This window comes from Myodes glareolus, chromosome 21 (assembly GCF_982192425.1).
Source record: "Myodes glareolus chromosome 21, mMyoGla1.1, whole genome shotgun sequence".
In the NCBI taxonomy this organism is placed as follows: Eukaryota; Metazoa; Chordata; class Mammalia; order Rodentia; family Cricetidae; genus Myodes; species Myodes glareolus.
This window is the reverse complement of record NC_142046.1, coordinates 43,144,121-43,158,201: the sequence shown is the minus strand read 5'-3', so window position 1 is coordinate 43,158,201 and position 14,081 is coordinate 43,144,121.

Sequence of the window (14,081 nt, the reverse complement as noted above, 5' to 3'; positions counted from 1 at the left end):
TAAGGTATTTTCACAAAATGAAAATGAGGAAATGAAAGTAAGGACATTAACAGCCAACAAATCCATACTTCAGGAAGTTTTAGGTCAAGTTTCTTAGATTTAGGGAGATAGTGTCAGACAATTAAGATCAACAAAAAGAACTAGAAGACACTGAAAAATTACAAATGTATAAATACTCCTTTCCATTTTTTAAATTTGAGGAATAAGCTATTAGATGTTTAAAACAACAATAGCAAAGGCAATGTATTTTAGAACTTAAAAGATACAAAAAAGCAAAATGTACAACAATAGCACAAAGAACAATAGAGTTAAACAGAAAAATTATGATATGTGAGATGATATGATACCAATTTAATATAGGCTAGAATGATTTAAGGATGTATCTTTTAATCCCTACAGGAGCCATTGAAAACAGAACATGAAGAAATATAAGTAAAAAGCTGATGGAAGCAATAAAACCAAGTAACATAAAAGCAGGATGAAAGAATGGATACACAAAGAACAGAGACACTGAAGAGTCAAAAAGTAGCAAGATACTAGTTAAAGTTAGCCATATCAATAATTACACTAAATGTTCATGGACTGTACACTCCATTTAAAAGGCAGTGATTACAGACTTGATAGAAAAGCAAAACCCAAGCATATTCTATTTTACAAAAAGTATGTTTTAAGGATAAAGACACAGATGAATCAAAAATAAAAGAGTGATTCTAGTCTACAGTCTGACACATGAAGGGCTTCAGAGTTGTTACTCTTTCTAACAAAAATAAATATATAAAACGCTCTACAAACTGAAAAAGTAACAAATTTTAGGCTCATCAAAAGAGATTAGTCCTCGCCCTTATTATTCCCAACATTCCAAATAGAGAAACAGACAGGAGGATTCAGAGAATTATAACTTACCAGAACTGGAAGCTTTGTGGTAATCAGTATAGAGAATCTTGCATTGTTGTTAACAGATTTGGTGTTTCACAGTAGATAGATTTTAAAGATAAAAATTGGTGAATTCAACAATAGAGAGAACTGCATATATTTTTTTATCTACAGAAATTTCCTGGGGTTCTCCCAATGGAGATTCAAGAACAATCTCTATAGTCTTGTGGGTTCAGAGAACTCATTTTAAAATGGTAATGTATTCTCTCCACCTTACCATGTGCCATCCACTGGGTTCATGTCAGTCCAACTGACATGAGAGTAGATGGACACACACAACTGCAGTTCTCTCCAGCCTTCCATGTAGGAATAGGGAATAATGAAGTCTACCTGCTGTGGGAGTTCCTTCAGCTCCTTCAGCCAATTGCCGCTGAGTTACCAGCCCATTGGGGCGTGGTCTCTCTCCCTTTAAAAAAAGCAGCGGCTGTCCTCCAGTCTGTCTTTGTCTTCCGGCTCCGTTTCCGGCCCCTGGACTCCTTTCCTGTTCACGTGGAGGGGCTGTTGTCTGGGACGGTAATCTGTAAGTTTTTTCCCCTTTAAATAAATAACCATTCTATTAATCATAATTCCAAACTGGTGTGGGATTGTCTGTGACTTACGCCTTTATCTACCCTCTATGACTCATCCTGAACCATTGATGGGGATGAATAAAAGGAAAAACAGATGTGCCTATAGATTTAGTATCATGGAGGTACAGGCTAACTAAAAATTTTCAAAATAGGACTCCAGAACAAATTTTCTCTCCACACAACTTACTGAAAACCACTTACTGCAGCTTCTCTTAGCCACTGCATCAGTCTACTACTTAACAAAAATTCACAAGGCATACCAAAGGGCAAAACTAGGCAGATACTGAAAAATACGTTAGGACTAGATCCACATTTGGAATTATTAGAGTTCAACTTGCAAATAACTGTGATTAATGTTCCAAGGGCTGTAATGGAGAAAGACAACATGTAAGACTAGATAGATAAAAAGAGATGGAAATTTTTTTAAAAAAAAGAAGAAAAAAAATATTGGAGGTTTTTCAATAAACACATCAGAAATGAAGAATGGCTTTGATGATTTTACCAGTAGATTAAATGTGGCTGAAGAAAACACCTCTGATATTAATAATATGACAACAGGAATTTACAAAACTTAGCAAAAAAGCAGTAGTAAAAAAATGTAGCATAAGATATTTAAGAAATACTTAACAAAAGGTGTAGTTCAGACATCATGGGAGAAAGGAGGGAACAGAAACAATGATGATTAAAATTTCCCCAAATTAACATCAGATGTGAAACCACAGAACCAAAAACATATGTATGCACGTGTGTATGCGCTCATGTGCGCACGTGCGCCCACAGACACACAAACACACACACACACACACACACACACACACACACACACAAAGCAGAACTCACATCAGAAAAGCAAAACCAAATGCTACATTTAGGAATGTGATGTTCTAATCAAGGAAGATCAATGACAAAGAAAAAATTCAGAAAGAAGCCAAATGAACAAGCACTTTGTGTATTGAAGAATAAATGTAAAATGCTATTTAAATTGTGAGAAGCTGCATGAGACAAGACTAGGGTACAGTGAAATAGCCAATCTCTCCAGAAGGAAGGTCACCAACCTAGAATCCAATAGATATCTATATAGAAACTGGTCATTAAAAGTGAGGAAGTGCCAGGTATGGTAGCACACACATGTAATCTCAGCATTTGGGAGGCTGAGGCAAAAGGATCTCTAGTTTGACATAAACCTAAGCTCTATAATGAGTATGACGTTAGCCTGTGTTACATAGAGAAATCTACCCTTAAAGCTCCACCCACCCACCTACCCATCTCCATGATCACCATTAAATAGAAAAGAAAAAATGAGGAGGAAATTACTTGCTCAGAAAAAAATAAGTTCTTGAAACTTGTTTCAAGTAGACCTGCCTTAAAGGGAATGGATTGGCATTAAAGGAGGAATTAAAAAGAAGTTCCTAAGAGAGAAAAACAGTAAAATAGGTTAGGAGCTCAATGCTTCAGGGAATCAAGACTGTCAGAAAAGCAGAAATAGAAGTAAATATGAGCTTTCATTCTTCTTATTTTAATATTTATTTTTTTAAAAAAGGTTTTGCTTATATGTTAAGAGGTAAGAGCTAGCCAACAAGAACATAAAACTAACAGCACAAGCAGTGATTTAATTAATACAGTTTCTGTGTGGTTATTTTGGTGCTGAGCAGCTGGGTACAAGCAAGCGGCCTTCCTACAACAGACTGATGCACCAACGTGATCGACTATATCCATGTAAAACCTGAGAAAGCTTGAAAAGGAATTCTAGACACAACAACAACAACAAAAACCAGAGTTTAATGTAGCTTCTTGCTCTGTTTGCTAGAAGCAAGCAGAGGCATGGGCTCCTTTAAGCGAAGTCTTCCTGATTTAACAGTAGTAGCAAAATAAAAAAATTTAAAAAACATGCAGTTTCAAAATGGTGGTTTCCTGTCCAGGCTGCCAGCAAGAACTCTGACTCTTTCAGGAGGCCAAGCACTTGAATGGGGTTTGTGGGCAGCATACTGCTAGTTTCTTGGTGGCAGCATGGGCCAACTGGTTACCAGAGTTGAGGAGATGAGCATGGTTCTCACCCAGCAGTCTCAGAGACAATGAACAAACTTCCACCATGTTGGACTGTGTGGAGCCAAAAGGTAAAGCAACCTTACTCCTAGTAATGTTTAGCATTTTAAGAAGCACTCCTGGACAGAAAAAGATTTCAGATACAAAATAGGGCAGATTCAAACCCAAAAGACCTCTAAACAAGACATAGTGTGTTTAAAAAATGTACATAGGCTTGAGAGAGAAAAAAAAAGAATAAAGAGAAAGTAAATGTAATATAAAAGAGTACAGACAGTCATAGGTTAAAGGAGTAAAGATAATAAAATAAACATTAAACTTGTAAAAAAAAGTAATAGAGTAAGAAAAATATGCCACATAAGAATGTCATATACACAGAGAATATGGATTATGTATATTATTGGGTTTTCTTTGAAATTTTTGACTATGAATGACCTAACTACAGAGAGTCATTTCATTGTATGGGCTGCTAAGCTAAACCAACATATATATTTTAAAGGTTTCATGACTTCAGAATTTGGGTCTAAGGATTTGTTGCTTTGGAAAAGAGGTTCTGCATTTGTTTCCACAGAGGATAAGAACCTCTGGATTGCTACCAGACTAATGTAGTTTGATAGACCAAGACCCCTGAAAGGCCACCATGAACACTCCCCAAAAAGCAAAAAGCAGGAAGAAAGAACTATGCCTAAATTCCCTAAATGATTCTTTTTAAACGCTTGTTTACATTTAAAGGGGTTATGCTTTATATATGAGTATTTTGCACATGGATCTTGGTCTACTGACACAAATTAAGGTCATTTTGTCATACTGTGTATATGTATTTCTGCTCTTGATTAAGGTATTGTGTTTGTGCAGTTCATTTAAAGATGTAGTGTATAATTAAGAAACATAGGTTAGTAGATAACGGTCTATAATAGTCAAACTTGTAGTCATGTTTGTTAGGTTTTCCAGATATAAAGAGATATATTTCTGTTAGATAGATATTCTTCATGTCTTTCAGAGACCTTCAGAATATGGCCTTTAAAATGTTTTAAGAACTTAGACTTTTCATGACAATGAGGCACATCTGCTCCTGGCAGCACCAATCACTTCAAGAGAAAGATGGGCACCAAATAGGCTCCTTATAGAATTTGTTAGCCATTTGGACAAGAAACTGCTCTTTCCTGGACTGCTTGATGTTATGTTGTATGAAATGGACATGCAGGACCCACAGAGAAATGACTGCTGAACTTATCTAAAGGTGAGATGATCCTTTAGGGTTCATGCTTCATCAAAGAGTCTGCCAGACATTCTTCAGGACACAGAAGAAAGTGACTGACAAACTGCTAATATAGGCAGAATAGTCTTTAAAATTACCTGCCTTTTGTAAAAGTCTGCTGGATACTATGGGCCTATAGGCTGAAGATTGGATGCCCCAATGATACAGAAGAACTTTGGGTAACTGTCCAGGCAATGAGATATCTCTGTCAATTCTGGAGTTTTGGAAGTTGCTTACAATACACTTCCTGTTTACTTAGGTAATATATACTTCTGCAGTCTTTGATGGAGTTGAGGAATAGATAGTCATAGTTTTTCTTAGTTATGATAAAAGATAAAGTAGATATAAATATTGCAACTGTAATTCTTGCCTGATACCTGTTTTGTTATATGTAATTTTACTGTGTTAAAGTTAAAATCTTCCTTTTTATTTAAACAAAAAAGGGGAAATGGTATGGGAAGTCTTTCTGTATATGTGTTGCTTTTATTTGTTAATGAACAAAAAAAAATCTGTCTTGGCCCATGATAGGGTAGAGTAGAGCCAGGTGGGGAAAATTGAACTGAATGCTGGGAGAAAAAAGAAGGAGTCAGGAGAAGCCATGGAGCCCTGCCAAAAACAGACACCAGACAGAACCTTGCTGGTAAGCCACAGCCACATGGCGATACACAGATTAATAGAACTGGGTTAAATTAAGATGTAAGAGCTAGTCAATAAGAAGCTAGAGCCAATAGGCCAAGCAGTGATTTAATTAATACAGTTTCTTTATGATTATTTTTGGTTGAACATCCAGGAACAAACAAGCAGCCTTCCTACAACATGTGTGCATTTGAGTGTATGTCTTGAATGTATGCCACAGTTGCAAAGGTGTCTGTGAAGGTCAGATGAAGGCATCAGATGCCTCAGAGCTGAAGTTACAGAATGTGTGTGTGCTAAATGATGTGGGTATTAGAAATTACACCCAACTCCTCTGGAAGTACAGCCATCACTCTTAACTGTTGATCCTTCTCATTTGATTTAAGGAAACAAAAATTTCAAAGCAATGGCAACAACACATGCTGTTATTAGGACATAAGTGCAAGTGAATCTAATAATAATGATCATATGAAGGACAAGAGAGGGAAGGTAAGCCCCTCCTAATATTTGAAGAGGATATTTACTAACTGCAAATGCACACTGGGAACTCTTGGCAAAACAGTAAAAACAATTTTGAAAACTAAAATTAATTTTCAGAGGAAGGAGAGAAAATGAGGTCATAAAATGATTAATTAAAAACTACAAAAGGAAGAAAAAGAAAATAAAACAAAATAGGAACAAAAACACAAGCACTAAAGAAAAACAATAATAGCATGGTATATAGTAATCCAAACACACTACTATTCATTTAAAGTTATGTTTACATATTATACATTTGGTAGAATTTTAATATTATAAATGTATAAATATTCTTATTTTAAAGCATCAGGGTAGAACAAAACCCAACATTTATCTACATAATCTGTGATAAACCTATCTTAAATGTAAAGATACATACAGACTAAGAGAAACATAATGGAAAAAGTAACTATAATAAAACTAATTAAAGAAAGAAAATGTTAACTCTAAATTTCAGATAGAATAGACTTCAGATAAAGAAATTATCAGAAAAAAAAGAATTATAAGACTGAAGCGAATTTCAAAAATCATAAAATATTTAATGTGCATATATGCAATGATGATATCAAAATATGTGGGAGCCAAATATAAAAAACTTCAGGGAAAAATACAACAATCAACTTCACTATATAGAATTTCAAGGAGCAATATGAGAATGAAGTCCCTTTAGCTGGACAGTTCAACTCCTCTGTAACCAATATGGATGAATCTAATAAAGCATATAATCAAATAATAAGAATATAATCAAATCTAACGCCACCTTGAATTAACTGGATATAATCGACAACTATAATATAGTTCATTCAACATCAGAGTGAATATCAACAAAACAAATCATGTTCTGGACTGTAAAACACTTTAACAAGTTTTTTGTTTTTGTTTTGTTTTAAGAAACTATTTAATATCTATTCTCAAACAATAATAGAACTGAACTAGGAGTCATTACAAAAGAGTTGATGGGGACAATCTTAAAATATTTGAAGACTAAACAACACACTTTAAATAAAACATAATAAACAAGAGAAATCAGTAGAAACAATTAACTAATTTGAACTAAGTGAAACAAAATTAAAGAACAGAGATTGTGGGAAATAGTTCAAGTGATACTTGGGAAGAAACTTATGACAATAATGTCCATTGGAAAAGAAGAAAGATTCAAATCAAAAATCTAAGCATCTTACTTTTTAGGACACTAGAAAGAAGAACAAATTAAATAAAAATAAATATAGTACAGAAAGCAGATTTTAAATCAATGAAATTTAAAATTTCAAGTCAACTGATAAAAATCAAAGAAATCAAAAGCTGCCTACTTGAAAAGATCAATAAAATTGACAGACCCCTTATAAACTTGACTGAAAAAAGAGAAGACAAAATATTATTAATATCATAAATGTACAAGGGAGCACATTACAAATCTTTTAAAAATGAGGCATTTTGAACAACTCTTTGTCTACCAACTTGATAACCTAGATGAAAAAGATCAATTGCTTAAAACATAAGATCAACAAACACTTAAGTGAGCAAGGAAAACTAAAGGTTGTCCAAAAAATTGTAAAGTACCAAGACCAGACAAGTTCGCTGATGAATTCTGTGAACTATTTATGAAGAAATTATATCAATTTCCTACAATCATTGCAGAAAGTGGTATTGGAGCCCTTTTGAAATGATTATGTGAGTCCAACATTAATTGGTTGCCAAAACTAAATAAAGACATGCTTTAAGAAAGGAATATACAGATATAATCTCATAAAAATACATACAAAATTTCTCAAAAAGGAGCTGGCAAGTTTTTAATCAATAATAGGAACTAGACATGATGATCATGTGGAATTATTTAATTTCAAGCATGCATGGCTAGTTCAACATCTGAAATCAATTAATTTAAACCATAATATTATCAGGCTTAAAGAATAAAAATGACCCATTTATATCAATGCATAAGCACCACTTCCATTCATTTAATAACACTTTGTAAAGTGGGAATAGGGAGAGCAGAGCAAGCAAAGCAAGCTCATATAAAGCCACACTGAATGTATACTTCATAGTAGATTTCTCATTAAAATAAGAAACTTTACAAGGACAAGTTCTTTAATCAGGTCTTTTTGATGTATTATTAGAAGTTCCAGACAATTCGGTAAGAAAAAGGAAATAAAAGGCATATTATAAGAAGGGATAAGTTAGACTACCTTTGTTCCACATGACATGATAATATATACATACAAAACCTCAAAGAATTGACAAAAACTTTTTGGATCGGCTAAGCAGTTTTGACCAATTATAAGATACAAGATTAATAGGCAAAATTCATTTACCCTCCTGTAAATAAATAATAGACAAGAAGAATTGGGAAAAAAAGCACAAAACATCTATATCTTATCCAAAAACAAATAATTAGGTGTAAATCCAGCAAAACATTCTTAAGTGCTTTATGAGGGAAAATAAAACAAAATCTACCTCCTAAGAATCAAGGAGATTGACTGACAGTTCATATCCATAGGAAGGCTCTATGTTGTCAAGATGGCGTTTTCTCATCTTTGCCTACAAACTTGATACAACCCAATCTAAAGCCCTGTAAGTTATTTTGTGGATAGCATCACATCATCTCACTAATTATGAAGTTTTTATAGAGAAGAACTATCCAGAGTAGCCAAAACAATATTGAAGACAAAGGATGTATGATTGACACTACTTGACCTGAGGATGCTACGAAGCTACAATAATTCAGACACTGCTTTGTCAATTAAAGGAGAGAAAGATTGATTAGTGGAATAGAGCATCTAGAATAGAATCACACAAATACAGACAGCTGATACTTGACAAACTAACAAAGGTAGTAACATGAATCAGTCTTTTCAACAAATGGCTCTTGAACAACTAGACATACACATCCAAAAAATGAATCTATTTGCAGACATTTCACCTCTCATAAAAATCAACTAAAATAGTTATAAACCAAAAATCAATAAAAAAAAGATTTTCCCAGAAATCATAACAGTGACTCTCTAGATGCCTTTGGGTACTGTTTTTAATCACTGTGAGAAAAGAAGACCTGAAAAATAGAACTCAAAGAAGATAAGATTTATTTTATTTGGGATACCATTTTAGTAATTACAATCCACAGTTGCCTGTCTTCACTGTTCCCTGACCTTTTTTGAGACAGCACACTGTGGAGGAAGGATGTGGGGGAGTGGAAATGTTTACCTCTCAGCAGCCAGAAGCTGAATAACTGGACCAAGAGAAGCTACATCACTTGAGTGCACATTTGCAGTGATCTGGTCCCACTAACCAAGCCTTACTGTCCAAAGTTCCCCCAACCTCCCAATAAAGCCCAGTGATTGTAAACCCATCAGTGGACCCACTTGCCTACCAGGGCCCCCATGGTCCTGTCATCTGATTAACATCTTTGTTAATTGAAGAGATTCATGGTTGTCTCTTTTCTGTGATAGGTAGAAAGTTCATATAGATTAGGTTTTAGTTGCATGTAGTTATTTATAGAATTCTATACCACATTACTGTAGTGTATGCATTCTTGGGGGAGAGTCTATAGAATTATCTCCAAAATAGACCAGAAACCAGGTCAAAAGGCAGCAAAGTCATAAATAATCAATATGCCTATGAAATGGTGCATCAAAGAAGTACAGGTAAAAGAATGACAAACATTAGAAAGACAGATGTTAATAATGGATGTTGATAAAGAAACCAAACCCACAGAAACCATATAGTAGTGGCCTACAGTGGTTTGGCTATGTACTGAAGAAATACCCACAAGAGATGTAAAAACATGCTGACAAAATCTTACATAAAATATCTGTAGCATATTTGTTTAAAATGATTATCTCAAACTGGAATCAACTCACATGGCATCAAAATGAGATTGGATAAGGGAATTGTAGCATGTCGATTTAATGAAATTTAACTTAGACAAAAAGAATGCATTTTTGGTAGCATTTGTAGGTCTCAAAAACGCTGCATCAAACAAGATCAGTAGTATACACTAGAGGCTAGAGAGATGGCTCAGCTATTAAATGTGCTTTCTGCCCTTGCAGAGGACTTCAGGTCAGTTCTCAGCACATACACAATGGCTCCCAGTCATGTGTTATTCTGGGTCCAGTAAGTCTGATCACCTTTTCTGGCTTCTACCAGCAATAGGCATTTGTGGTACACATATATACAAACACTCGTACACACAGAATGTACAATCCAAAGAACTGTGAAAAGAAGACACATCATATGATCCTCTTTATATAATGTTGTAAACAGACAAATTTGTTGGCAACACTGGTTGTTTCTCAGAAAAAAAAAGATTAAATCAGAAAGTGCTATGAATGAAAAATTTCCAAGTTCGATATTACATGCATGCAATGAATTTCAAGCTGGAAATTTTGTGTATGTGCTGATTTCAAACATTATGATTTTCTTTTTTTAAAATTATTTTATTGGTGTTTTAGCCCGTATGTATATCTGTGTGAGGGTGCTGGATTCTGGAGTTACAGACAGTTGTAAGCTGCCATATGGGTGCTGGGATTGAACCCAGGTCCTCTAGAAGAACAGTCAGTGATCTTAACCACTGAGCCATCTCTCCAGTCCCCACATTATGATTTTCTTAAAGGTGGTGATTTCTATTACATGTAAGTTAAAGATCAATAAAAATTAAAGTAGTAGAAGGACAAGCTATTCTTGTTTCTTCTTGGAAAAAAATTCCACCTTCATTTACCCTCACAATTTGAACAAAACCTTTATCTATTTCTCCTTTTTTACAAAAAAAAAAGAGAGAGAGAGAGAGAGAATCATCTAATGTGTGCAGTGTTTACAGAGTTGATACTAAGCTATGGTTTTGAAAGGAGGAAGTCAAGAAAAAAGTAAGTGAACAATTTTATCTCAGTCTTATCAAGATGCAACTTTGAATTTTCAGACACTGTGGAGGGAATGGGCTATCTTTGTACGTATAGCAGGAATAAAAATGACGGGCATTGCTACATGCAAGTGTTTTTTTTTTAACTTCAGATTTTTTTTTTATTCCTGTCTTCTTACCCTTTTACTTTCTTTGGGGAAAGGAATTCCAAGCTTCAATTCTCCGTCTCTACTTTTATATAGCGAGATGTTAAGAAATTGGAGAGACTGCCATGGTTGCAAAAAGGAAAGCAATGTTGCTAGTATCTATTACAAATCCCCTATTCTGCCTCAAAATAATTCAGTTCTTTTGTTAGCTTAGAGGCGCTTCCACCAAGGTATATTTTGCTTACTTACACATCGATAAATTCAGCAAACATTTTTGTCAAATGCACGGTAATTATTTCTGCAACACAGTCAAGGCCATATCGGTCACATTCCTTTAACTTCAAAATTCCTGGCAGTCATGTTTTAGAGAATTTGATGACTCTTTTTCAACTCTTTAGAAGGAGGCTGCCAGATGTATTGCTGTGTTCACATATGTGCACGCATGGGTGAATAAAGTAATTAAATGATCCTTCAGTCGTTTGCTAAGCCCTTACAGAGAGACTTTGTTCGCAAACTTGGCATTTCCTCCTCCGCTACTGATCTTGTTTCTCTATTTCCACCCAAGTGTTTGGTGCCTAAAATTGTACTTAGAAATTAATTTACCTTATGTCAACTGATGAGTGAGATTTATCTTAATTTGAATAAACCACAAATGTCCATTCATTGGTCACAATTCTTATTAAGACATCGTGCCAAGAGATACCAGGTGTCTGGACCAGAGTCGACTCAAATATAAGATGAACCCTTTCCTGATATTCAAGAGCTATGAATCCTCGGCCTGACTTTGGGCCAAATATCTAATGCCTGAATCTTGGTTTTCTTGTCTGGGGAGGAAGAAAGAAGGCTGACTATAAGAGATATAATTTTCAGTTCTTCAGTTCTGTGGACATTGGTTGATAGCATATTAGTTGATACCATAGCAGTACTTGATTTAAATCTTTTGTACAAAGACAAAAAGCTAAAACCAAGAAGATGCCTTGACCATGCAGCATGTTATAAAGCAGTGATGGATATGACCTTTATCATTATGAAAGTTCATCTTCTAGCCTGGGCCAGAGGCTAACATAAACAATAAAGGCTAGCGGCAATCTCTAACAAAGTAGAAAAGATTACCTAAGTGCTAAAGGTTAGAGTCATGACCCCAACTTCTAAAGAGACAACTATCAGCTACAGTTCAAAAGAGCATCTTAGCCCTAGTGTCTCTTTCTTGGCCCATAAGATTTTACTATGATATTGATCAACTGATTTTTGTCCCACATTCTCAGAAACCAAACAGAATAACCCCGAGAGGACAAAATAACAGCCCAGTATTCATTGGTAATTTACTGAGGTCTGCATCACTAATCAAGTTTCAGATGAGTAAATGAGCACTTTACTAGAAGGAAAATCAATCTAAAATTAGGGAGAATTGTTATATGATATTAATATTTTCTTCTCCTCGAGGTTCAGACAAAACAACCCTTTAAACACGAATTCACATTGCTGGTTCCGCTCTATATTTGAGCGAGAAGTCTCTAAAACAAAACTGTCCTAAGGAGGCAAGATATTTACCAGCTGTGTAGGGATGCAGTGAAAGTAACTGATGGCCTTGTAGGAGACACACCGCTCCTAGTGGAGGAGAATGCCTGTGCCGTTGTCCTTGCTGGCCTTCTGGGCGTAGGAGCACTCTGGCTTTGCCACCGTGAGGCAGGAGAAGACGTTCTCTTCTCATTCACTTCACGGCACTCCCTTCCCCCAAAGCAGCCTGTACTGTGTTGGATCCTCTTTTCATGGGTATTTGTGTGTTGTGACAGTTTTTGTTGTTTAGTTTCTATATTCTTTGACCCTTTTTACTTCAGTGAACCTTCAGAGATAAATGCTTCCATGTGTAAAAATTTTTATTTGGTGACATTTCAGTTGGATAAACTTGGAACACGTTTGTGATCATCTATTTCATATAAATCTTCATTCAGTAGCAGAAAGCTGGAAGTTTAAGGGAGTTTAAAGTACCTTTCTGGTCTTTGCTTTGAGTGGATTTGTGACATAAGCTGGAGTCTGTCATTTTGGAAGACAAAACCTCAACTGAGAAAATGTTCCCACCAGACTAGCCTGTGGGCAAGCCTGTGTGGGGTGCATTTTCTTGTTTAATGATTGATTTGGGAGGGCCCAGTTTACCGTCAGTGGTGCCATCCCTGGGCCAGTGGTCCTGGGTTCTATAACAAAGCAGGCTGAGCAAGTCAGGAGGAGTAAGTAAATAAGCAGCCTCCATCTATGGCCTCTGCATCAGCCCCTGCATCCAGGTTCCTCGCTGTCGTAGGTTATAATAAAACAGTCCCACCAGAGCCCAGAATGGAGTATAATAGAGGTTTCTTTATTTAGGGGTAACTCACAGGTCAGCAGTCATCTTCATGAGAGGAGAACGGGAACAGAATCCAGCAGCCAAGGGGTCATGTGAGTTTTTTACATCTTTATATATAGTACATGTGGCCACGCCCAAAGTGGACCAGTATCTTAAAGGCTATTGACTGAAGGAGTTCCCACAGAACCTGCCCTAACTATACTTAGTGATAGAGTATGAAGCAGAAATAAACCCTTTTCTCCTCAATTGTTCTTGGTCATAGTATTTTATCACACCATTAGAAACCCTTGCTCAGTCAAGATTCTACCTACATAACAAACACTTTCTGAAGCCTTACCTTTCTATTCAAGACATTACACTTTTTTTTCATTTGATTTAACTCACTAAGACAGAGGACAGGAGATAAGAGTTGAAAAATTGAAAGGGAAATTGCAACTGAAAAAGGATACAATGTATCTTTTGCATCTTTAGAAATATAAGCTGAAAAACCAAAAAAACGACCTTCCTTCCTTCCCCTTCCCTTCTTCCCTCCTTTATTCTCTCCCTCCCTCCTTTCCTCCCTAGCTCATTGTGGTCCCCAAATTCTATCAGTAATCTTGATTCTGCAACATATTTAGAATGCACCTAGCACACAGCCACCTCTCCTGCAATAGATCCCAAATGTTTTCTTTTAAAATTCAGTCCAGGTTTTCTGAAATTGGAATTCACATGCAACTCATTTGTAGGATGGAACATACATCTTATAGTACACACTGGCATTAAATTGAAGCCTGAAGGATGAGAAGTCATTTGC